A 9,500-nucleotide genomic window follows, 5' to 3' on the forward strand; every position below is an offset into this window, starting at 1 on the left:
TTATCTAGGTGAGTTTGGAGAAAATATTGTTTTGGATGATAAGAGTAAAGACTGACGTGGTTCTAAGTTCTAAAAGATAAGCTACATAAAATAAATATTTTTAGGTTGTTTTCATCTCAGGTGCAATATATATAGCTATTCGAATATTTAATTTTTAGAGAAGAGAAGGATATACACTTTCATCTTGGTAGGCTATAAAAATTGAGAAGATTAGAAAAAATTGATTGCTTATGACACAACAACAACATTAAAAATGGCTATGATGGTACATAAGGTAAAAGGAAATTTTAACTTTTCTTTGTTTCTCAATTTTTTTTCCTGTAGTTCTTTTTTATGCAAAGATTATTCTTTTGACACAGGGAGGTTCCAATTAATGCGAAATGAGAAGACGTTGTTTAATTTGATGGATTATTTATTTGATTCATTAGGTTTAGATACATTGGCGTCAATTTTTTGTTCTTTGATATTTGATAGGAGTATTTGATTTTGAGTGTGGTCGCTTTTTGTAAATGTAAATAGATGCTTAAAACTCTACAATAACGGTTCTCTGTCTCCTGTATTCTCAGTTTTCTTTAAAATATTTTTGACATTTTTCACAGGCCATGTATGTTTTAGCTCCTCCTTTTATATACTTGTTATATTTCATAGATGGATAAAAAAATGGTTTACTTTTACTTTGTATGTTTAAATTTTGAAAAAAAATATCAGTTCGTAATTACTTCATATTATAAGTAGTTGCATACCCAAGGAGGCAACGGTAGGTCAGATAAGTAAATCGGAAAGGTTCTCTTGCTAAAAGTTTAATATTTCTATGTTGATCGTTTAATATTTCTATGTTGATCACTTAGTAATTAAGCAGTACTAAATTCATGAAATATAGTATGAAATTGTTCTACTACTTTTTTGATCTAAAAATACTGTTACAAGTGTGTCTTCTTAAATTATTGAAATTTCATATGCTTTTTTAAAATAAAGTTGTGCTAAACAATCAAACCAACCATATAATGATCTGTACAAGAATGAGTTGTTGGAACTGAAAGACGTAAAAGAATATGATTGAGATATACAAAAGAAGGGGATAAAATAAAAAAGGGGGAAAAAGTAACAGAACTAGGAATTTGATCTAACGTGCAACAAGAATGAATACATTTAGTAATCCTTATTAAGAAAAAGGTTTTAGATGAATAATGAAAAGATGCGTCGATTTACATCTCCAGATTTTTGCATTGCCTTTGTTTTCTTTTTTATTATTTTCTTATTTTTTGTATTTCTTAATCAAGTTCAAGTAGACTCATCTCAATGGGTTATTTCATACTAAACCTGCATATTCCTAAAAATTCTTTGTCAAATAATTTTAATGAAGGAAATGTTAGAAAAACACTATAAAGATAGAATCTCGAAAAGGTGTTATAAAACCCCCCAAAAAAAAAGTTTTTAAACAAAAACTATAACATTACTTTTAATCTCACTTTGTTTGTTCTCATGACTGCGCGAAGCGCGGTTGTGTACACTAGTATCAGAATATGCATAGTCTATTGATGTTCTCAATTCTAAACTCTTAATTTTGATTCAGGAATATAGCAAGTACTAGGCGAAGTTGTTTTTTTACTTTACAGCTTATTACCTCCCGGGAGTATAGGCCCACGCCCACATTGAAAAGGTTCAATTTATTACTTTTTTCATTTTACATAATATTATTTTTTACATTTAAAAAAAAAACACTATTTATATTTAGGGGAAAGGGTCAAAAATATCCCTCTACTTTGGAAAAAGAGCTAAAAATATCCTCCGAACTTATTTTGGGTCAAAAATACCTCTCTCATCCTTAAAGTTTTCAAATATACCCATGTCTTGACGGAAATTATCCCCCTAAATAACCCAAAATCATTTTTAAACCCGCTTCATCATTTAAAACCGACTCAACTAAATAATAACCCATAAGATCCCCTTATTCCCCCAATACGTAGGTATGAAGTTTGAGGAAATTGGGGAAATAAGGGGATCTTATGGGTTATTATTTAGTTGGGTCGGGTTTAAATGATGGAGGGGGTTTAAAAAATAATTTCAGGTTATTTTGAGGGATAATTTCCATCAAGACAGGGGTATATTTGAAAACTTTAAGGACATGAGGGGTATTTTTGACTCAAAATAAGTTCGGAGGATATTTTTAGCCCTTTTTCCAAAGTAGAGGGATATTTTTGACCCTTTTTCCTTGTATTTAACTTTAAAGATCTTATTTTATCAAGATCTTGTACATTGAAAACCATATTTATGGACTCAAAAATGTTAATATGAAATATTCTTTTCCAAGTGAAATTTCCTAGTATATGAAAGAGTGAAAAAGTGTGTGTCAAGACAGAATCACCCTTGTTAGGGAATACTTAGCCACCCAATGTGGACCCGACATGAATCCAGATTAGTCGGGCCCCATGTGAGTACCGAACACCGGATGGAAAACTCAATATTTAGTCAAATTACATCAAAAGTTTAAATGAAAGAAGTAATTTTTTTTGTGCTCTTGTTCTTTCTTTTTGTAACATCATTTTAATTATAAAAAAAATAATTCAGTATATGTAAATTGAGAAGCTTCTTATTGATCTTATAAAAGTATTTGAAAGCTGAATAAAAGAACTTTTTTTTTTTTTTACTTTCAAACAAAAAATGTCATAAGTTCTTATCCTTTTTATGTTAATTAATTTTATTTAGGAGTATTCTAGTACGTATTCCATTAGGAATTTAGTCCCTAAACAAAATCGTCCACTAATTAACTACTTGGGTTAGAAAAATCCTAAATCTCTTGTCCATTTATTTTTAAAGCACTCCTATTTCGTATCCCAATTCCACCGTAGAAGTTTGAAATCTTCAACTTAAGTCTTCTTTTCACACTTCAATTTTACAGACCGTAAAACAGAATACGGTTCGTATAATTCCACCGCAGAATGACGCTTCAGGCACTAAGTTCTATTGCAGCTTTTACGGTGGATTTCACGGGCCGTGAAACATTTCATGGTCCGTAAATCCTCACCGTATCTTGACAAGTCTTGAACAGGTTTCTGTTGATGTGTGAAACAAGAAATACAGTCTGTATAATGTTTTACAGACCGTAAACCGCATCGTAAAATGGGATTCTTGTATCTGCCTTCTGAACTTCACATTTTGACACTTTTTCTTTCTATTTTCCACGTAATCGCCATCACATGGCTAAAACACCTACAACAAGACAAAAGACATCAAAAAAGATAACAAGTTACTTGAAAACAAGTAAAACTTTGCGTGAAGAGGCATCAAAATATATCCATATCTTGCACCCAAAGAAACAGAAGATAACCGCTAGTTCTAACGGAAGAAACAAAAAATCTATACGTTCTAATGGAAGGAACAAAAAATATATACTTAATAAACATTTAGCTGAATATAAAAAAACATGAAATCCACTTAAACATACAAAAGCAAGATGAAGGATAATGTTGTGTGTATGTATATAGATGAGTTCAATGTTTAATGGTGGAATCCTTTCAAATTCTATTATTAATTTCCAGATTAATGGTAAGGATTTGTTTCTGCTAAAATTCATGCTACGTGGGATCTAATTACTTCGTGAAGACCAAATGACTTTTTGAGCTTATCCTTTAACTAGTGAACTTGTCCGCGCTTCGCGCGGTCTTATGGCCTGGCATATATAATAGTACAATTTATAAACGAATATATAATCAAGCTAGAAGAAATAATCAGACAAAATAAATTTCTAGTAACTAAATGAATCACAAAAAAAAAGTTATCGCAAGTAGAGCTAATTAAAAAGTCCGTTTGCAATGACATATATCACTCAAAAATCAATTACCATGTTACCTTGCAATTTTTTATGAAATATGTTTAAATTTTTTAAAAAGGAATCAACTAAATATGCATTACACTTAGTATATTTTAGCAATATTCCATTAAACTTTTCTCTCGTTTTGTAAAACCATTTTCTCTCCAATTGAGGTCCCAAAACCTATTTGTTTCAACAACATGAAATAAATCAATGTTTATTTAAGTATAGCTGCAAAACAAACAAAAAAAGGATTATCATTGTAATAAAGTATTGGAAAATAGACCCAGAGAATAAATAACTCTATACAAATCTTTCTTGTTTAGTTCCAGTAAGTTGTTGATCCCTTTTTTGCCGTATCCTACTGGTAAATTCACCTAAATTTGTTCATGTTATTGAGAACAACATTTTATATATTTTTGTATAAAATTATTTGATATTTTTATCCCGTGAGGGCTAGGGCTCCGCTCAAAACATCCTTGAATGCTAGCAATCATTAATCGAACACAAAAAATAACTTTTTATTATACCAAAAATAAAAGCAAATACATGATGTAAGTAAATTAAGCTGACATAACCAAAATAGAAGGAGCATAAAAAAAATGTCAATAATATGAAAACAAAGTTACCAGCAGGTTACCTGCTCTTTGTTAGAAACAGAGACCAATATTAAGAGAAAATTAATTAGAGAAGCAATAATAATAAATGCCCATGCATAAGAAAACTTTAAGAAGAGACCGTAGGAGCTTCTACTACTATGTATAACCAGGAATCACACTTGAGTAAACCAAATCACTCTCCGAGAACAATTTTGGAAGAACAATAACGCTGCTCCACCACCTCTTCTTTAAATAAATGATCTTTTATATAATTCTAGGTACTATTGCATGTAATGTAGGTTTAGCCATTTTAGAATCATCAATGATTAGTTAAAAAACATAAAGAAAGCTCACTAATTACGATAACTGATCAACATCCAAAATCATAAAATATTAATTAACAAAATAGTAGACTATAAAGAAGAAAAGGAATCAAAACTAATTTCATCTAAATTATAAAATTAAATAAAAACTAATTATCTACCATCAGATCTACAATTAACCAAGTCCATATCAACAGAGGCATTCAGGTGGCATTTTAAAAGGTGTGCGGGAGTTAAATTTGAGCATGTATATATTGGCTACGTAGACAGAACCTGAAGAGTGAAGTCTAAATAATCTTCACTAAGAGATTAAAAAGTTATAACAGGAGAAAAATGGAGGTTTCTAAGTGAGAAAAAATTTTGAACAATATATAGTGAAACAAATAGCCCCAAAGTGGTGGGATAAGGCACGATCTAAGAAGCTAAAAGCTGATGGTGGCTTTTCAATTCTCCATTAGTATATACAATAATGAACAATGAATGCAGCAACTTATTATCGTGATGTATCTTTTGAAACGGTTTCTTTGCCTTTTCTTTTTCATTATGAAGCTGCAATTAATACCTCATTTTTTAATTTATAAATATAGTGTTGTATTAAAATGAGAAAAAAACCCAAAAATCTGAGAATTTAGATAAATAGTGATCCTAGCTTGTGAGAGTACCACGTCACCGTTTTCATTTCCAGCTTTATATTATATATAGATTGGTGATTAAATAACGCAACCATTCTTATGATTTCGGTTAGAAATTTTTTATGTGTTTGAGTCTTATGTGTTTCCTCTAAATTAATATGGCTTTATTGGTATATAGTATCATAGTAATTGTGATTATACTTAACAGTCAATTTGTAACTGATGTAAAGTTTTTAATACTCATAATTTATTTTAATGTAATGGGCAAATAATTACAGAAAATAAAAGACAAAATAACAAAAAGGGTTGGGAAAATTCTAAAAAATGAGAAAAAAGATAAATAGAAATGGTGGTCATAAAGAGGTGCCACATCACCTTGTTTATGCCTAGCTTTATAATATATATAGATTTTTGACATTTTTTTTTTGGGGTCTAAAAGATCTGCAAAAAAAATAATAATTAAGGTTACTATTTATTTCTCTCCTCACTATTACTACAATTTATTACTTTTCCTAAAGTCCCTCCCTCTTCTTTTAAAGAAAGGCAATGAAAAATTATAAAGAAAAATGAATAGTCACGTAAAAGTGAGTTTCTTTGTCAGGGCATTTATTTGTCTTAAGGAACATTCATGAGAAAATACAACTGATGGAATGGTAATTATTTATCTTAAAGTCCCGTTAAAGTAATTAATTATCTTTAAAAAAAATTCCTCACTGATGGTCCCTAATTCCCTATAACTAAGGACCAGCTACTAAATACGTCCAAATACTAAAACATTTGGCTGCCATTTGAAGTACATTCATGGCTACCAGTACCACTACTATTCATTGGAAGGTAAATTTCGTATGTAGGTATAATTTAGCCATTTACTTGCAAGAGCTTATAATTATCATTTCAATATTTCTTATTCTAATATACATATTATGATATTTTTTCGAGTTCCTCAAGATTGCTATATGAAGGCATGAGATTCATATCATGGCATCTGATCTAAAGGAAACAATATATAAGCTAAACTTAATTCAATTCCTTAGTGCCTTTTTTAATATTTTTATTGCTATAAATTTGTCTTCTATTTTCTTTTTCCTCTTTTGCGACCCCTCTCTGTGCTATAGGTAGCGGATCATGTGATCTCCATTTTTCTGTTTTGGCATATTAAATTAATTTCCTTTCTACCTTTAATCCGTTAGAGTTATGTTTCAGTTCGTTATTGTAATTTATATGTGATTTGTTTTTTTCTTCACTATCGTTTGCAATATTTTTTGTTTGTTTGTTATCTAAGTTAAATAGTGAAGATTATTTTTCATTACGATATTGTTCTTGGTAATATGAAATGGCTTGACCTTTAAAATTTCAATATTGAAAGTAACGGTACCATATTTGAGGTCATGATATTGAAGCTTGAAATTACACAGAAAATTTCTAATTGCCTTTTTTATTTTATAATTCTCAATATTTTTATTATATATAAGTGTGGTGAGAGGACTAACACAGCATCACCAGCTTGTACCAAAAATTTTGTAAATTGTACACGCAATGAATGCTTGTACTATCAGATATATAAACTTGTACACTTTATTCAATTATTTTTTTATCCCACGTGGACATATGTCATAGTATTTAATATTTATTTCTATTATATATAAGTGTGGTGGGAGGACTAACACAGCATCACCAGCTTGTACCAAAAGCTTTACAAATTGTACACGCAATGAATGCTTGTACTATAAGCTATATAACCTGTACACTTTATCCAACTAATTTTTATCCCACGTGGAAATATGTCATAGTACTTAATATTTATTCGCTTCTCATGTATAGACGTATGCACTTCAATTTTAATTCTCCGACACATTTATTTCCTCCGTGCACTTTTACTTGTTCGCTTTTGACTTTTCACGGTCTTTAAGAATTTACAAATCCCACGTGGATATATGTCATATTACTGAATATTTATTCTATTCTCAAGTATATGTATACACTTCAATTTGAATTCTGCGACACATATTTGTTTCCTCCGTGCACTTTTACTTGTTCACTTTTGACTTTTCACGTTCTTGCTGAATATTTATTCTCTTCTCATGTATACATGTATGCACTTCAATTTTAATTCTCCGACACATATTTATTTCCTCCGTAAACTTTTACTTGTTCACTTTTGACTTTTCATGCTATCTAAAAATTAATAAATGAAGTACTCCCTCCGTCCCATGTTACTTAGCCACATTACTTGACTTTTCATGTTCTTTAAGAATTAATAAATGAATGACTCCCTTCGTCCCATATTACTTGGCCACATTACTATAGTTGACTTTTCACGTTCTTTAAGAATTAATACTCCCTCTGTTTACTTTTACCTATCCACTTTTGACTTTTCACGTTGTTTAAGAAATAATAAGTAAAGTGTATATTTTACCATGATGCCCCATATTAATTGTTAGAGTAATTGTATTGGATTTGGAAAATGATTTGGAATGAGTAATTAATGCTAAGGGTAAAACAGGAAAAAAAATTGTCTTATCTTGATATGTGAAAAATGACAAGTAAAAATGAAAATCTATTTTAGGAATAGTGGACAAGTAAAAGTGAACGGAAGGAGTAAAAATGAAGTACTCCTTTTGTCCCATATTACTTGGCCACATTACTAAAAATATATATCTATTTTTCTATTCTATATTTTCCTTCTTCGTATATATAAATTCCCAAGGTGGACGACCACAACAATAATAAGTTGTACAAAAAGTAGCTGAAATTATGCTCTAAGCAGGAACTAACATGTGTACATTTCAGAAGTTAAACATTAATTCTACCTCTTGTGTGTTTACTTTTTAAGTCTCCACAGGTCCGCAATATCTTAATTGTCCTTTCATTTCCTTCATTTGGCATGTACTCCCTCTGTCTCAATTTAGGTGTCTACGTTTGACTAGACATGGAGTTTAAAAAATAAAGATAGAATTTCAAATCTTGTGGTTCTAAATTAAAAATGTGTACAATATAATAAAATATCCTTTGAATCTTGTGATTATAAACTTGACATGTAGAATATTTGAATTGTCAACATACTAAATATAAAAAGAGGTGGAAATAAACAAAATAAGACAAACTTTTTTATTATTATTATTATTATTATTATTATTATTATTATTATTATTATTATTATTATTATTTTAACAACAAACGCCCAAGTGGACGAACACAGCAACAATAAGTTGTACAAAAAACAACTGAAATTGTACTCTAAGCCAGGACTAACATGTGTATATTTCAGAAGTTTAACAGTAATACTACCTCTTGTGTGTTTACTTTTTAAGTCCCCACGTGTCCGCAGTGTCTCAATTGTCCTTTCATTTCCTTCATTTGGCATATACTCCCTCTGTATCAATTTAAGTGTCTACATTTGATTAAACATGGAATTTAAGAAATAAAGATAGACTGTCTTGTGGTTTTAAATTAAAAATGTGCATAATATAATAAAATATCATTTGACTCTTGTGATTGTAAACTTGACATGTAGGACAAATTTAAACAACAATTGAGAAATTAAGAGAAAAAATAAGACGAAAAGAAAAAAAACATGGAGACTCACTAAGGAGAATCGCGGTATCTTTTGTAAAATATACAAATCATAAGAATAACTAAATTGAGTAACCAAATTAATCATGTTGGGCCTCGTGCATCGCCCGGGCATAGTTTGCTAGTTAGTATAGATGGAGGGTGAAATTGATCAAATATAACTTAACTATTCTTAATAAGAATGAAACTTCAATATTTGTATCTCTCATTTATACTTTTGTAGAAGATGTACTTTTATCATGTGAATGCAAGGGATGAGACATGAACTTTAATTCAGATTGATACTTTATTGGAACACATATTAGGTAATTTTGGTGCATAAGCCATCTCAGGACTGACCCTAAGTTGTACTGTTTTCTCTTTTTTTTTTGGTTTGTTTTATTTGATTATTGATTAAGTTATGTGAAGAGAGATTAAGTTATGTGAAGAGAGAAAATAAAGTTTTGCCTCATTTATGTAATAACACATTTAATTAATTAAAGATTATTTTTTCATAAAAGTTATACTATATTTACTTTATTTTTTACTATACTTATTAACCTACTGGTATAACCGAGCGAAG

This window comes from Lycium barbarum, chromosome 4 (genome assembly GCF_019175385.1).
Source record: "Lycium barbarum isolate Lr01 chromosome 4, ASM1917538v2, whole genome shotgun sequence".
NCBI classification, from domain to species: Eukaryota; Viridiplantae; Streptophyta; class Magnoliopsida; order Solanales; family Solanaceae; genus Lycium; species Lycium barbarum.